Source organism: Crocuta crocuta, unplaced genomic scaffold, assembly GCF_008692635.1.
Source record: "Crocuta crocuta isolate KB4526 unplaced genomic scaffold, BGI_CrCroc_1.0 scaffold580, whole genome shotgun sequence".
NCBI lineage: Eukaryota > Metazoa > Chordata > Mammalia > Carnivora > Hyaenidae > Crocuta > Crocuta crocuta.
In genome coordinates this window covers 1731846-1750318 of record NW_027527940.1, presented here as the reverse complement: position 1 = coordinate 1750318, position 18473 = coordinate 1731846, and the positions used below count along the sequence as shown (strand labels likewise).

The window sequence follows — 18473 nt, the reverse complement described above, 5'->3', positions numbered from 1 at the left end:
ACATTTATTCCATTACTGTATTTATCTTTTATTTTGGTCTATTTATGTTGGCATCACAGTATGATATAAGTCCTCCTCAAATTCAGTGGAACCAAAATGAAATCACTGAGGTCTACATATTGCCATCTGCTATTGGATGCTAGTGTAATCAGATTTTAGAGCCAAAGAAAATCCCTGCTCACTTATTATGTGGCCCTAGGCAAGCTACATATTTTTGCTGAGCACTTTTATTGATCTGTAAAATGAAAATAATACCTATCTATCTTGCAGGGCAGTTACAGAATCAAAAGAGTCAATATATATAAAATACTTAGCATGCTTGGTACATAACAGGCAATCAGTAAGTTTCCTTTTCTTGACACCTTTTTTTTTTTTTTTTTTTAATTCAGTGACAGGCTAAAGGGGTTTGCAGGCCCCTAGGTTTGCCCAGCTAAAAGAAGCCCTCCAGAGAAAGGCTCAACTTCTTATCTGTAAATATTGCTCCCACACTTGCAAGTGGGCCTCCAACCTGTACTGGGAACTTCAACAAGAGCAGCTCATAGCAGCCCTCTGTTCTGCTGTGCTTTAATGTAGTAGTTGTTTGGTAAATATTTATGCAAATTTAAATTTGCATTCCACATACTGATTTTCCCTTTGTTATCAAGCATTTTCAGCAGCAAAGAATATGTGTGTGTGTGTGTGTGTGTCAGTATACACACACACTTTTTTTTTCATTTTGAGGTATACATAAACACACACATACACTTTTTTTTTGAGGTCATTGGAGGACTTACAGATATCTGAGATGAATTACTGACTGGTTATATGAAGGAGGTAAAAAACAAAACAAAACAAAACAGGTAACCTAGGGGGTTTAGGGGCTTCAGCCAGCAATCTCCAATTCAGTTGACCAATGAATGTTATGGGGAAAAACAGAACCAGCTAACCCTCTAGATTCTTCATTTGGTTCAACTTTACCTCTTGCACAGTGAAGCTCCTTGAGGTAGACAAAGCACGTGACTATGATAACTGCAGATCTGCCTCCCACTTGCTTTGTGATCTCACGAAGAGATTTTGCAAGCCTTTTACTTCTCATCTTATCTAAGAAGCTGTGGGATTAGACTAGATCAAAACGTGATGAGTGAAAGGGGACTCAAGACCATTTGGTGTAACACTCTCACATGACAGATGAAAAGCGAGGCCTAGAGCAAGTCAATGACTTTCCTTATGACACATCCCAAATAGCTGATAGACCAGGTACTGGCAGCCAAGGTCTTCCAGCTGTCCCCAATACTTATTCCACAAAGCCCTATCTAAAATGATTTGACTTTGATGGTAAGGAGGAAGACACAATATGGACTCCTATTCAGCCTGATTTAAAATGACTCAACAGGTCCAACAGTTCCTAATTTCCAACGTAGCTTTCTTGCCAAGACAATACTTGTTACCGTCTCGGACAATACAGCATTCTCTAGACCTGGCAAGCTTCTGTTACTGCTTTTCACTTTATATATTCCAGAACATGAAGGGTAAATTTCAACACTGTCATCAGTAATGTCACTTTAACATGGCGGGTACTCAACAGGAACTTACGAACTTTTGCACCCTGTATCAGCCTCGTGATGGAGTTACTATTATCCTGTGTGCCGAACAAGTTTCAGACTCAACCAAGAAGCAGGGCAAAAAATTCTGGCAAGTCTAAGTGGAGTTTTTACCTTCCAACTCATGATCTATCTACTAACATTTCTTAATTCCTCCTGTCTATGGAAAAGAGAGGTTCTTTAAGGTTAACAGATCTGACCACAGGTAACTATCTGGAAGAACCCTTATTTTTCCAAAGAAAGATACTTCCTTGGGTAAAGGGGAGGTTTCTTGGCCCAGTCGCCCTAGAAATCTGGAGCAAGGAGAAAAGGAGGAAAATTTTCTTACTCAAATTAACATAAACCAATCAAATTTACCTCACTATCGGTGACCTTACCAACTAACCTGCAATTTGAACATTTGACTACTTCACTAAGATAAGAGAGCTGAATGTGGAAACTGAAACAATGAGGAAGATAAAGGGGTCACCTATAACCAAGGAATATACTGATGCAACGGAAAGGAACTGACATGGAGTAGAGGACCAGAGGAACCTGAGGCAAACTGTCAGTGTTGGCCTGTTTTTCTCTGTTGGAAAGACAATGAGAGGGGTGTGTTTGGAAGCAAAAGTGGAGATAATGTGGTCAACCACAGAAATAACTCCTTGCCAGGCAGGTTGTAATACAGCTCAAGTAGAAATTTCCTTTGAAGAGCATAAGCTCTGTCTGTAGTCCCATGTTTGTAAAGCAAGAGTCTCTCCCCACTAGATTCTCAGATAGGTCTTCCCATCGGAGGCATGTGGCAGTGAGGAAAAGCAGCTAGATAAAAGCAGTCCGCCTTGTACTGTCCAGTATGATAGCCACTAAAAGCCATATGTCTTTTACATAAAAAGTCAACAGATACATATAATCCTGATATATATACATATATAATCTAAAAAAGGAACTATTTTAAATACCCATGGAACACATAAACCAAATATATGGCAAATGATAATAAATATATATACTTCATATGTACAAGTAAACCTTTATTAGTTAAAGAAAGTTCCTCTTAATACTGTAGCCTAAAAAATAAAAAAATCTCTGACTTAAACCACTAGTAACAAAATAAAGCTGTCCTTATCATCACAGGCACCTTGGGATCTTATACCATGCCAGAAGTTGTATTCAATGAAAGCAGCATCCATACTCACATCATTCTGAGCAAAAGTCATCAGCTATCACCTCCATTTTAAAAAAGCTAGATAATCGATTAATCAAACTGAAGTTAAACATCACATTCAAGGTTCAATATTTGCTAAAACCTGCTTGGACCCTGAACTGGCATTCTGGAAGCAGCTACCGGATGAGTAAGGTGCTTACTAATAGTGCAGTAAGCCCACCTCAGAGGGTCTCTTTAAGGTTTTTCACCGGTAGTGCACAATTTGGTCAGATGCATTTTCCCTATAAAATAGCACTCGATAAATACAGCAGCACAATTCATTAACAAATATTTAATCATTACCTTTGTTTTATGAATTAAAGACAATCTAGCATAATAGTTACATAAATTAAAAATGCCTACCTTCAAATTAAGTCTATTTTTCCACTAAATTCCGCTATTTTAAACCTCCATCTAACTTAAACCTGGGTTTATTCCAGACTCTAATTGGAATTCTCCCTGATTTAATTTGAATTGTAATTTCTCCAATAAGTCTCAGGTCTCCAGAATAGCACAAGAGCTCATCATGTAGTTTTCCTGAGTTAATCTATTTTTTCTTCTCCCCCTGACTTTATCTTCAGAAACCATTCATTTCATAGAGCATCTAGGGTCTCATTTGCTGGGCCTTTCCTCCCTTCAGAGGATGTGCTGTCCTGATAGCTTTCCCACGCCCCTACCCGTAGAGAACCTAGGGTTTTGCTCCTTCGTCCCCATGCTTTACCTCTGCTGCACCACCCACTTTGGGCTTCCATTTCCAAGCAGAAAGAGCCATAGATGCAGCCTGTCTTCCTCTCTCAGCTCTGTGGTCTTGTTCCAATCAGGGAAACATTCCTATGGCAACCAACATGCACTACCATCTCACTCCCCTTCCCTGAAAGTTCCTTATTTGCATGGCAGACGTTTGGCAAGGGCACTGAATTACTTTAACTTGCCTAGCAACTACTAGCCTGTTCCAGCCCTTCTAAAGGGACTTAGCTTTTTTCTCTTTATTTATTATTGGGGGCTCACTGGCTGCAGTAAGGGAGGCTGCCAAGTCAGCCTTTGTGGGCATTGGCCCAGGGTACACATAGCCATTGGGCAAACTGGAGCCCTCTCTTACCACAAGGCAAAAAAAAAGAAATGTCCACAGGCTCAAGACAATGGGGCAAGAGTGGAGGGCTCTAAGGAGCTCGATTTAAGCTAACTCCAGGGAAAATTCAACTTTTAGGGAACATTAAATCTTGTTCATCCTCAGCTATAAAAAAGGGGTGAAGTATTGGTATATTTGCCTACATTCATAAAACCAGGTTTATCCATCATGTTGTGTATTTAGGACCCTCCTATTGATTTATTGATTTATTTAATAGGCTAGAAACCAGATTTTTATTTTATGTAAAAAAAAAATTTTAATGTCTATTTATTCAGGGTGGGGGGCAGAGAGAGGGAGACACAGAATCCAAAGCAGGCTCCAGGCTCTGAGCTGTCAGCACAGAGCCTGACACAGGCTCAAACCCAAACTGTGAGATCATGACCTGAGCTGATTTCTGGCACTTAACTGACTGAGCCACCCAGGCGTCTCCAGCAATCAGATATTTTAACTTACATATTTTACTTATTCATTTAGGTAGCTTGGTATCAGGATCCAACATGGTCCCCAATGGCTGATACTGCTATCAAAATTTCCCCTCCTCAGTAAATTCTAAGAAACACACCAAGTGCCTATAATAGAACTGGGGTGCCCTAAAAATGAAAGACTTTATCTGAAACCCACAGAAGTGAAAGAGCTTAAACAATGAATAAGCCAAGTTTCTTCAGCCCTTGGGCTGTTCTGCTGGTAGGATCTCATGGTTGGTGCCCTTTCAGAACAGAGTCCAATAGTAGATAGATATTAGCTCCTAAAAGTACCTGATGAGGTAAGCAAGCCAGGTCCTGCAGAAAAACAAAAGCTACTGCCTTCCACAAGGAAAGTAAGGCCACTGATGCAAAAGTGAAGAGTTGCCAATTTAAGCCAGGAATAGAACCAAAAGTTGACATTGGTGGACAATGTCCCTCCTTTACAAGACAACTTCTTTCTGTTAGCATGGAGGAAATGACTCACTTTTCTATGTTTGTAGTTTTTAATTTCTTTTAAAAAGAGGCTTCTATTCACTTCCATGACTCCACAAGGATAATATTTGATCCCCAGGTCCTATTTCAATGATGGTACACAGTAAGTGTTCAGTAACCATTTACTGAAATCAACCATGGACACAGAACTAACCAAAAATTTAAATTAAAATAACTATTTTAATCATACCTGTGTACGAAAATTTTTGTCATATTCAATGCTGACAAAGGTGTAGAGAAATATGACAGTCTCACACAGTGTTGGTAGAAGTATAAATTGGTGCAGTAATTCTGGAGGACAATGTGGCACTTTTTAGTGACACTAAAAATGTACACATTTTCACTACTAATTCCTCTCCTTTGAATATTTACAGAAACAATGTAAAGAGATATGTTGAAAGATACTTATTATAGCACTGCTTACAACAAGATAAATCAGGTAACAACCAAAGTGTTGATACACTGAAGTTAAATTATGGCATGCCATCACAATGGAGCACTATATACATATTAAAAAGAGGCAGATCAACATGTACTGATGTAAACAGATATCCAAGATATACTGCTAAGGAAAGTATACTGTATTACAGACCCATATGTTTCCATAAATAAGTACAAATATGTGTTATGTGTATATATGCATGCATACGTGTATTAAGTATTATGTTTGTAGATGAGTCAACAGATCATTCCTAGAGGGATCTGTAGAAACTACACAGTGGTTATCTTTAAAGGATAGTATTTAAGAATCACAGAAAAGGGAGACTTATTTTCACTTAACAGCATCTAAAAATGTTGACTGCTTTGAAAAGGTAAGTCTTACTTATACTTTAAAAACATATTAATAATTCATAATCGCTTTCACATAATTAGTTTTTCAAAAAAAATAAAGCCAGGGGGCTCCTGGGTGGCTTAGTCAGTTAAACATCCGACTTCGGCTCAGGTCATGATCTCATGGTTCATGGGTTCAAGCCCTGCATTGGGCTCCACTGCTGACAGCTCAGAGCCTGGAGCCTGCTTCGCATTCTGTGTCTCCTTCTCTGTCACTTCCCCCGCTCATGCTCTGTCTCTCTCTCAAAAATAAACAAACATTTAAAATTAAAAAATAAATAAATAAAGCCAGTAGGTTATTTTTACCATTCAAGTACATCAAGTAACTAACACAGAAGTCTCTAAAACCATCCATAACTCTTGAAAGCAAGAAACTGCAGAAGTGGAAGCAGCTCATATCAACTGAGAAATTGTATTAGAGCTAGGTAAATTAAGATTTAAAAATTGTGAAAACTCACATTGTAATACACAATAAGCCAATGCTCTTCCTAATGCATGGGAGTCTTTTGGGGGGAGGGGGTGAGAGGGTGGGTTTATAGGAAGCAGAGAAATAACTCCTATTGCTAAATTAGAAATCATAAACCTCAGAAGCCCTGTACATATTTAAAAAAATTAAGAGCCAACAAACTGGATCCAAAAATTCTAAATGATGCTTAATGAAATAAAGAGAAAGCTGCAAATATGCCTTTGGGGGGGGAGGGGCAAGGATTAGTTAAAAAGAGGGACAGCTAAGGAGAAATATCCCTTAGTCATTGCCAATTCAGTAATCAGAAAATGGGAACCACGGTATATAATTAATTTTTTTTGTCAACTTCCAATGGTTAGGAAGAACACTGTTTTAAAAAATAAAGCATTAACGTTCATTTCCACATTATTCTCAGCCTCCCAAATATTCCTACCTTTTTCTTACAAACTCAAGAGAAAAAAATTTTCCCTTGGTACTCATTATAAAAACCCCAAAATGCTCTTGATATTGCCATTTTAACTCTCTATTGTTCTCCTAACTCCAGGAAATCTGTGAAAGCCAGACATAATGACTGTTGTGACAGTTTTCAGCAACAAGAAATGAAGTTTCCTGTCAAAAGAAGTGCTCTCTCCATTTTCATTATATGTAAAACAAGGTGCTTCTACAGGCACAGTCATAGACAGAGGAAGCTTCTTTGAGACCCTGAAAATCTACTATCAAGGATGAAAGAATGAGTCAAAATGACAGATAAATGTGTAGGAGTTTCCTCCCTTTTAGCTACAGCAAACTCTGATTTATTTCCCAGTTAATACTGGCTCTTTGGTCAGAAAACTGGCCTTTTACACAAGAACTGTTAAGGTACAGATTCCAGATATTAATCTAACAAAGGAGCAAAAAAAGATCGTACTTGGTGCTTATTTACAATACTCTAGATTCTAGACTAAATAGAGTGGATATGAAACATACTACATTATAATGCTCTTCCAGTAACTATTTAAAGTCACCAAGGTTCTAAATCTCCCCTTTAAACTGAGAGGCCCACATCTTCAGTAGAGATCTACTGGTCAGATGAGCAGGAAGGTAGGCATTCCTGGAGGAAGAGTCTTGGACCAGGATTTAAAGGCCCTGAGTTCAAGTACTATACAGTCCTTGACCTCGAAAGCAGATACTCACCCTCATTTGCCTCACTTCTCTCATGTAAACAAATGCCAGATCAAGTGAGGGAACATATAGAAACAACTAGAAAATAATGGGATGCCAAAATGGACTCACTATTAAGAAGACCAAGAGTTTGCCTTTATGAAATTATCATACGAATATAATCCTGTGTGACTCAATTTCCTTATCTGTTAAATGGGAACAATAACAACACTCACTTCATGGATACTATGAGGATTAAATCAGAAAGCGTGAAATGTTCTTAGAAGAGTGGCAGAGATACAGCAAATGTTCAAAAATACTAGCTATTACTGTTAGTACAAAGCTGCTTTATTTACTTAGAATGGTGGATCTCCAGTACTGGAGAGTCCCTAGATGTTACACAAAAGTAGCATAAAGTGAGAAACATGACACAAGAACATAAAATAGTGATCAGCCATGCCCACAGAACCTGCCTTTTTGTAACCAATGTCCCATAAACACAAAGAAATCACCACAAGACGGTATCTGGTATAAGATGCTGACCAAACACACAGAAACTCTGAGCACAGCAAGAGGCAAAAGAAGGTATCAGTCTGTCTACTAAAGGTTAAGTGACTTGTGCATTAAATATGACATGTACAGGGACAGAGACTCTTCTCTATGCCTGGCTGGTTCCACAGTAGGTTCCCCCCAAATATTTGAAACATGGATAAATGGATACATGGGATGATCACAGGTAGTGCTTTCAATACAATCCTCTGGCAGTGCTCCAATCATTACACAGTCTGTTCAATATTAAAAGACAGTCTATATGAAAAACAAACCCCAAAGATGCATGACTCTTACAGACTGTTTACCCGTGTTCACTGTAAGTCAAGCACAGTGCAGAAGTTTTATGAATAAAGGTTTGTTCATGCAATTACAGAAATCTAACGAAGTTTTGAGGAGAAAAAGTTGGACTTTATCTTGCCCAGACTAGTCACTGAGGAGATAACTAATCACATACCTCCCTGGTTGGCTTCTTATAGGCACTCTCACTGTATCCGAACCTGAGTGGTACCATTTAAGTGCCAAGGCATTTCTATCTTAAGAAACCGAGGGAAAATATAAAGTCTTGCTCAAACAATGTAACTATACCAGATGGTATCCAAGGGATTTAAAGGCATGAAATTAATTACAATAATACCTTATAACCAATTCATACTGATAGAAGGAAGATATGTCTGACAATATTGAATTATGGATGAGTTTTAAAGAAGTGGAGTTTTATTAGAGTGATTCAAATTAAGCGCTAATAAAATATTACCAAGTGAATATCCTCAAAGGACTACTTTAGTGACTAGAATCACTTATAATCAGTACACAGGATGCAAATAAATGGTAAATATTTGAAAACTGCCCTTTCTCTCAAGCAAGTTAATGTTTCCTAGAAAACTTATTTATACTATTCATTTCTTCTGTGGATAAAACAAAGTAAACCTCAGATTTACTCTGAGGAAATTATTAAAAACCATGAATTAATGGGGCTACAAATGCATGGCACTGCCAACGAGAGATCTAGCGCTCCATCAGATGGCTGCAGCCAATGACATGTGAATTTATTTTTCAATCACTGTTTATACTCCACTGTTCATGCACATTATCACGAGAGGCTGGTGTCTGCATACAAAGCAGAAAAGAAGTGGTGAATGAAATCAGTACTGAATGGAGCAGGAGAGTGGGTGGAGGGGAGTACATACCTTTTCTCGCTCCCTTTCTATTTTTTCTTTCACCTCTTATCCAGTATTCTAGGAAACACTCAGAGCTTTTTCAGACTGAGGAGTCTGAGGAAGATACATCTGACAACCTAGACTCAGGAAAGCACATGTGCGCACATTTTTTCTCATCTGTGTAGGATCATCAGAGCTCGGTAAATGGAGCTAACACATTTCCAAAGCACTCCAGAGGGTGCAGAGAATGATCAGTGTTACTCTGATACAACCACCTGTGAGACAAGGAAGGCAAACATCTTCATATTGACCTGGTCAAAGCCACACTGTTAGAAAACGACAGAGCCCAGCATTTAGTCCAATCCTCTCACTTGGTCTGCAGTTATCTCCACACCACACTGCTTTAGAACATAACAAAGCTTTTTTACACAACCTTATGGTAAACTGACAAGCCCTGGCATCCCATCTATCCTGTTTTTGGAAAGCAGAACCCTGGGTGGAGAAGAAGAAGTGATTCACGATCCTTGGCCTCACTGTGATTTCACAAAGGACTTACTAGTTCTGGGACAGCTACTTTTCAGATGTCAAGTACAGTTTTATCTGCATCTGTTCCTCTACTAGTGAAAAACCTGATTTGGGGGCAAAGTCCAAGGCAAATTACCTGCTGTTCTGAACTTTTCTTAGTAAACTTGAGATGTACATTGAAGGCAGGCAGGAGTGCCTTATCTTGTAAGCATAAGTGAGAGGCAACCGGAAAGCTATTTTGCCAACTTAATATAAATGTTTAATTAATTACCTCCCAAACTTTGGATGTTCTCTTTTCACTTCTTTTCTGAAAGAATGATTCCATATTAAGGCTTGGTACTCTACAACAATAAGCAATATATTAACATGGGGAACATTATTTTTTCATGAGAGATGTAGAAAACTCTGATAGAATACCAGCTTAGGTTTGGTGAAATCTCAGGATTGAAACGTCTTACGATAGTCTTGAGATTATTGAGTGACTCCCACACCTCCACGGGCATCAGAATCCCAAACAGCTTCTACTCAGCTGGGTGTCAGAAACACCAATCAATCAGCCCCCAGAGACAAGACAACCTGGTGAGTATCCAGTAGCCTGTTAAATCCATGCTGCTCCCCCTCCAGAAAATCTTAAGAATACACCCTAAAGAAGGATAGTTTTTACAACAGCTACCCCCTCCTGACCACCTGGGGGGCTTTTGTGGGTTGGAGAATTGCAAACATCACATAGTTGCTGATTACTCTAACAGGCAGCTGTAACTGTTCAAGAGAAAAAGTAGCCAGCAAGCAAAAACACGGGTTTCAAGGACTACATTTTGAGAACTGCAGAAATTTGTCAAACTCCTCATGCCTGTGATTTTTCGCCCCAACCCAGTGCACCAATCCAATCTCACAAATTTTCATTTAATATTTACTATGTACAAGGCACTGGTGCCTCCTGCCTTTTGACTTTGGATTCAAACAGACAGCTCAGCCACAAGCACACAAATAGATCTAGATAAACACATACACACCACGCAAATGCAGTACAAATGAATCTGTTGCAAATCATTAGTGAGGACCTGTGGGGTCAGCAGTGATTACCATGGCAACAACAGCCAATGGCATTTTGTCATTTCCAGCTCTTAGTGCAATGATTTGAGATCTGAATCTCCCTTGGGAAGTTTCTGTTGGCTTCTGAAGAAGGCCTAGATGTACATGCTGTTTTCCATTGGGAAGTTCTGCTTTTGTCTCTGGCACAAAGGAATGCATTCTTTATTAAAGGTTGTTCACACTCCCAGTACAAAACAGAGAACTAAGGTTCAGAACTCTCATTCACTAATTTGCTTGATTTTGAACAAATAATCATTGGAATGGTTTAGCTCTAGCCTATTAAAAACCATTTGGTCACTCACATGGGATGGCCTCCTGGTATGTCAGACCAAGTTTCAACCTCACTGGTTCCATTTGGGAACAACATTCATTTGATGATGTGATCTATTCTTAAACTATCATCCTGTGAAATGGTCTGAACACACTTAATCTCTAGCATATCTAGACAAAATGACTACCATTTGAATTAAATGCAAATTAATGTATTTTCCTTTGAATGAACTAGTATACTACAGATGACGACCAAGAGTAATCAGCAAAGTATGTTTTGGGTCATAGTGAACAAAGGTCAGTTTATAGTTTGACTCAGTTTTATAATATAGTATTCATCCTGAAGGGCGAGTGGCTTAGAACTGGAAGGCATCTTACAGATAATTCAGTGTATCTTCACAGCCAGGACACCAACAACACCCCCCAATCCAGCCAAAACAAAACAAGCTAAAAATTTTTAAAGTCCATGGAGAAGGACCCCATTTCATTTATTTGTGTAAATAAATATGTGTGTATGTAACAAAAAGAACAAAATACCTAGGAATAAATTTAACCAAAGAAGTGAAAGACCTATACTATGAAAACTTTAAGACACTGATGAAAGAAATTGAAGATGACAGAAGAAAACGGAAACCTACACAACGCTTATGGATTAGAAGAATTAATATCGTTAAAATATCCATACTACCAAAAGCAATCTACAAAGTCAAAGCAATCTCTATCAGAACACCAATAGCATTTTCCAAAGAAATAGAATAATCCTAAAATTTTTATGTGGTTCCATAAAAGTAACTCAAATAGCCAAAGCAACCTTGAGAATAAACAAAGCTGGAGATATCACAATCTCAGATTTGAAGATGTACTATAAAGCTATATAGTATACAGCTTACTATACATAATCAAAACATTATGGTACTGGCACAAAAATACACACACTGATAAATGAACAAGAAAAGAGCCAAGTCAGTTAAATAATATGGTCAATAAATTCGTGACAAAGGCAAGAATATACAATGGGGAAAGGAATGTCTTTTCAAGAAATGGTGTTGGGAAAAATGGACAGCTATGAGCAAAACAATGAAAGTGGACCACTTTCTTATACCATACACAAAAATAAACTCAAAATGAATTAAAGACCTAAATATGAGACCTGAAACTATAAAACTCCTAAAAGAAAACATAGGCAGTAATCTCTTGGCCAACAGTCTTAGCAGCATATTTGTAGATAGTATCCTCAGGCAAGGGAAACAAAAGCAAAAATAAGCCATTGTGCGTATACCAAAATAATAAGCTTTTGCACAGTGAAGGAAACCATCAACAAAAAGACAACCTACTGAATGGGAGAAGACATTTGCAAATGATATATTCAATAAGGTTTTAATAACCAAAATACATAAGGACTTACACAACTTAATGCCAAAAATCCAAACAATGCAATTAAAAAATGGGCAGAGGACCTGAATAATTTTTCCAAAGAAGATGTGCAGTTGGCCAGCAGACACATGAAAAGTAGCTCAGTATCACTAATCATCAGGGAAATGCAAATCAAAACCACAATTGGATATCACCTCATACCAGTCAGAATGGCTAATATCAAAAAGACTAGAAATAACAACTGTTGACAAGGATGTGGACAAAAGGGAACCCTTGTGCACTGTTGGTGGAAATGTAAATTGGTGCAGCCACTATGGAAAACAGTACAGAGGTTCCTAAAAAAAAATTAAAAATAGAAATACTATATGATCCAGTAATTCCACCACTGGGTACTTACCCAAAGAAAACAAAAACACTGATTCAAAAAGATAGATACATCCCTATGTTTATTACACTATTATTTATAATAGCTAAGCTATAGAAGCAACCCAAGTGTCCATCAATAAATGAATGGATAAAGAAGATGTGGTGTATATGTACAATGGAATATTACTTGACCATAAAAAGGAATGTAATCTTCCCATTCAGGACAACATAGATGGACCTGGAGGGTATGATAAGTGAAATAACTCAGACAGAGAAAAGCAATTACCACTTGATTCCACTTATATGTTGAATTGAAAAAAACAAATGAATGAACAGTCTTCAAAAAATTTTTTTGATGTTTATATTTGAGAGAGAGAGAGAAACAGAGTGTTACTGAGGGACGATAAGAGAGAGAGGGAGACACAGAATCTAAAGCAGGCTCTAGGCTCTGAGCTGTCAGCCCAGAGTCCAACACAGGGCTCAAACCCACAAACCATGAGATTATGACTTGAACTGAAGTTGAATGCTTAACCAACTGAGCCACCCAGCTGCTCCTAGACTCTTTAAATATAGAGAACTGGTGGTTGCAGGCGGAAGGTATTGGGGGCATGGACAAAATCGATTTAAGAAGATTAAGAGGTACAAACTTCTAGTTACAAAATAAGTTACAGAGATGAACAGTACAGCATAGGCAATCTTATCAATAAGATGGTAATAATGTATAGTGACAGATGGGGACTACAATTATGGTGGTGAGCACTGAGTAATGTGTTGAATCATTGTTGTTGTATACCGGAAACTAATATAACATTGCACAATTATACTTAAATTTAAAATTAAAAACTGAATATATATAAAATATACACATACATATACATATATACAAACATATACATGGAAACGCACATATAAAATACTATAAAAATATATGCTTAAGTTTTAATACCTATCTGCAAACAGCAGGATTATAGATCATTTTGGTTTTTTGTTTTGTTCTGAATATTTTTTTGTTCTTTTCATGGGGTCAAGTTAATCATTATCCTCAATTTAGGGCATATTATTATTGTTCCTGTGGGATTGTTTGTTGCTTTATTTATTCACTGTCCCCCTTTTTATCTCCACTTCTCCACCACATCCTTCATATAATCTTCATACAACTGTTCTGACAAATCTAATGGGTATCTCTGTTGTATGTGCTCTTACAAAATGACTATCATTTTGTGGGCATGTATTGTAACTTGGGGAAATGATTCTGTACTGTGTCTTATTTTTCTTACCTTTTTCACTTGGCACTATGCCCTTTAAATCCATATTGGTAACTGTTCATCTAATCATTGCTTCTAACAGCTAACTTCCTGATGTTCACTCACTAAATTTGAAATAACCACTTTCCTAGTGAAGGAAACCCAAGTTACCTCCAACTCCCTCTTACAATCACAATAATCTTTCATGAATATCCTCTTACATCCTACTACGGTGTGTTACACACACATACACAGAGGTATGTATGTGTGTGTATACACAAAACAAAGGAATTTTCATACATCCCCAAGAGTGTCACTGTTTGGCATGAAGTATGAGTAGCCATACTTTGAGTAAGTGGTGTCAAAAGGCTCTCCAAAATGGTAGCATCAGTCTATATACCTATTAGCAATGCATAAATGTCCCCACAGCCCCAGAAATACTTGGCATAACCGAGCTCTCTAAAATGCTATACATATTACTGACTTAATTTGCATTTCTCTCCTTACTAGTGACTTAGAGTATCTTTTCCAGTGCTTAATGGTGTTTCGAGTCTCCTTTTCTTAAACTGCCTTTTCAAATCCGTTGCCCAAATTTTCTACAAATAACATGTATTGCTTTAAAAATAATCTCCCAGCCCCAGTGAAATCAGTTGAACAAGACAGACAAGAGAGGCAAAAAGAAAAACCCACACATGAGAACAGATGGCAGTTAATCCATCTTCTGAAAATGGCAGTGACTCTGGAGTCAGCAATGAGTTTGAGAACTGCACAGTAACAATTGCAGGGACAGCAACGGTTAATGATGCGATGTGAAATATATCTGCTATGGTCCCTGGCTCATATATGTTCATTACATACAAATTCCCTCCACTATTTTCTTAGAGTATCACAACAAATCTGTAATAAAGCAAAGCAGTGTATTTTTTTATTCCCCTTTAATTGATAACGAATCTGCTTGAAGGAGTGCCCTGACTTGTCTGATAAATAAGAAAGGCATGGGCAAGGCAGGTGCTTCCACCTCCTCCATTTCTAGTGGGAGTATAAGCTTGAAGCAGACAGTCTCAATTTACATCCCAGCTCAATTTGTTTAACTATGTGACATTAGGCAAGTAAAACCACCTCTCTGAACCTCAATTTCTCCACCATCAAATGGAGAAATAATGATGGCGTTTTCCTCATGAGGTTGTATTGTAGCTTAGTGCCTGGCACCTAGTAAGTGCTCAGTGAAGTGTCAGCTGCTTTTATTATCATTCAGCTTATCCTTGGGGGCATGGAGATTGTACTAAATCAACACTCAATAGTCTTTCACGAATGCCCTCCAATTACATGGTTTTTAGAATTCATTTTGCAAATTTAAAGGTCAAATAGCATATGAACACTCTATGTATTAAATACTGTATTTCATTCTAAATATTCTTCATAATACATTTTCCCAGTTATTAAAAAATATACACATACAATATACACATACACACACATATATACATATATTCATACATACATATATGTGTGTATGCATGGACGTATGTATGTGTAGATCTTGAGGAGTTAAGCATTCTTCCCTGAAATTTTCTTAGACACTTTTTCCCCAGGTCTTTGTATCTCTAGTAATGTATCTGAGAACTTCACTGACTAGAATATTGGAAAATGGGCCTCCATACAAAGTAGGCTAGCACTTTTGTCTTCCTTATACCAATATTCTTATTCATATTTCTATCCATGGAAATAATAAAGGATGTCAATGAAAGAAAATAACTAGTGATAACCCTGGCCTGCATATAAGCATCTCTCCCTTATTTTTTTCAGCTTTAAAAATAAAATCGAAGTGGTAGGCAGAAGAATCAAATCAAGCAAGTATGACAAATGCCAGGGTTAAAGGGAGCAGCAGCAGCAACATGGGTGCTGTCTGGAATCTTAAGTGGTCAGCACTTACTGAACTACAAAAAACAATACTCGGTACAACGTGAATGGCTAGAAATGCTACTTTTTAAGTCATGGTTCTGTTTAAACAGTTCTGTTTCCCCTGGCTGGTCATGCTGCTTCTAAAGACTTCATTCCTTACTCTAAGATAAAGCATGGGACAAAGTGTCCTTTTTCCCCACATTTCATTCCAGCCCTAAATTCTAGAACCTTAGAGTTTATGACATCTAGATTTTTAAAAAAATTTCCTACATGTTTCTATGGATACTACCCATTCCAGCAATTATATTAGTGATGCAATGTTCATCTCTCTCTGTTTCAAACACTTGAGAATCCAGTTGCTGCATTAGAAGACAGAGATTCAACCTGTTGGAAATAACCAAGTGTTCCATCCAAGGACATCATTTTGACTACACTTTTCCCCAGAGAAGGTTCCCTGTAAATGTAGGTTCAAAGATGTGGCGCTGTTTCCTTCTCCATGTGGATTTTCTGTTCTTTTTTCCCTCAAAGTGTACCTGAAAAGGGTAAAACACTCAGAGAATCCAAGAATTAACCATCACAAATATTCTCCACGCAAGATTTGCTTAGAAGTATCCAGTATACTCAGCCATATCCTGAAGTCGACAAATGAGATCCTGAGAACTGCCTGAAGATCAGGAACAAATGAGTATATATACTTCACCAAACAATACAGACCCACTTCAACAGGTAACTCCTAGGGGTATCAGTCAAGGAAAATAATCAGAGAGAGAATAAACATTCAGCCATCAGTGACTTAGCCTCACTTGGCTCTCCTCAAAGGCAGGGATGGGGTGGAATGGGGTGAGAACATGTCATCTTGAATGTTTACGTGACTTAAAAAAATTAACATTTGTTTTGTGAGGCTGGGAAGGGGAACTTAACTCATTACTTATGTTTTTTAATATTATCTAAATTTTTATAAGAGACAGAAAGTAAATACGTATACAGGAGCCATCCTCATATGCCCTTATGTTACAAATGACCATCAAGTATTCTAAAAATAAGAGAAGGGGTCTTCTTCTTCAGAAGAATCATCTGAGAATTGACTTATAAAGTCAATTCTGGTATAATATTTGTTTTGAAAACACAAATTTGCTTCAGTGCAAGTGATATAATAGGGAAAAATTGTAGCATAATGAAAATTTTGTGTTTGCTTATGAACAATTTCATCCTTAAGAAACACTAGGTGACTGTGGAAAACCACTCACAGCTGAACCAGTGTATGCACACACATGCACACACCTAACCCCTACCAGCTACCCATTCATGTGTTATGAGCTACCAGGCCACATCTGCTGTTACGGTATTCTTTCAAATTTTAAATAGCCCTCTGCACACTATTTTATAATAGCTTATAAGCTGCAACCTTTCCAATGCCCACTTCTACAAACAAAATTAAAAACAAAAGCAAGTGAGCTTATATTTTCCCAGAGTCATTTTGTTCCTGGGGTTACTTACAACCACCGTTTTTCCCCCTTCTTATCACCACTCCTCCTGCAACCCAGATCCCTGTTTCACTACAGACTTCAACAGTAGATGCCACAATTTGTTGGGTTGTTTTCTTCCCCCTCCGTGGAAAAAGATCAGTTTTGTTTAAGAAAGAAAAAAACTACAACTACATTGCTATTAATGTGGACAAAGTACATAACCTCTCACTGCAGACACAACAGTCTCAAAGCCCTCAGGGCTTGTCCTTGTTTTCCAACAGAGTATGTCACCACAGACCTGCCAACTATATCCCACCAGAACTAAATGATGCTCTAATCTCCTCTTTCATGGAGAACTACTGGAGGGAGAATGAGAGGAGGGCAGGATAGCAAAGACAGTTTCAATTCTATTTACTGATGGCAGTCTGGGGCATGGCTGAAACCTAGTATAAGTCTACGGCTACCAAAAAAAACCATTTTCTTAGACTTAATGTGAGCCATGGAGGACAAACCAGATTGCGTGTACACGACTAACATGTGCACAGGTTCACTATACTTGGGAGTGTATTTATACACACATACATACACGTACACATACATAAATGCATATGTATTTATACATACACACACACATGTATATATCTCTTGCCCTGTTCCTAAACAGCTTTAGGGAAACTTACAAAATGCATATTATGTAGTATAGTAAAATACATGCAAAATAATAAGAATGAAGCAAAAGAACTTGTGTATATATACTCATATGTATATGAATAGACACAAAGATGTGTAAGTCATAATTCAAACTCTAATTAAAGATAGTCTTTATAGGGGCGCCTGGGTGGCTTAGTCGGTTGAGCGTCCAACTTTCGCTTAGGTCATGATCTCGCGGTTCGTGGGTTCGAGCCCCGCATCGGGCTCTGTGCTGACTGCCAGCTCAGAGCCTGGAGCCTGTTTCTGAATCTGTATCTCCCTCTCTCTCTGACCCTCCCCTGCTCATGCTGTCTCTCTCTCTCCTAGAAATAAATAAAAATATTTTAAAAAAATAAAATAAAATAAAGATAGCCTTTATAATCTTGGTTATATAAAAATGAGGAAAGAGGATGGTGAAAACCCTCAGTTCAAAATGGAACCCAGGAGAAAGAGATTTGGTTGAAGGATAATCAGACACTGAAGCCACAGTCCTGGGCTCAAATATCAGTTCTGCCATTTATGTCCGGGGCAAGTAACTTAAACCATTTAA

At 37.9% G+C, this 18473-nt stretch overlaps 1 protein-coding gene across 3 annotated transcripts in view; it reads right to left on the bottom strand.

The window, feature by feature from the left end:
- Nucleotides 1–18473, bottom strand: part of TMEM108 (transmembrane protein 108) — a 361675-nt gene that overhangs the window by 257622 nt on the left and 85580 nt on the right. The window contains exon 1 of one of the 3 annotated variants that reach the window (XM_077752300.1): nucleotides 3485–3547. The exons of the other annotated variants lie outside the window; for them this stretch is intronic. The gene's annotated coding sequence lies outside the window, so the exon portion shown is untranslated. Of the gene's footprint in view, nucleotides 1–3484; nucleotides 3548–18473 lie in introns of those variants that run through there. 3 annotated transcript variants of the gene reach the window in all.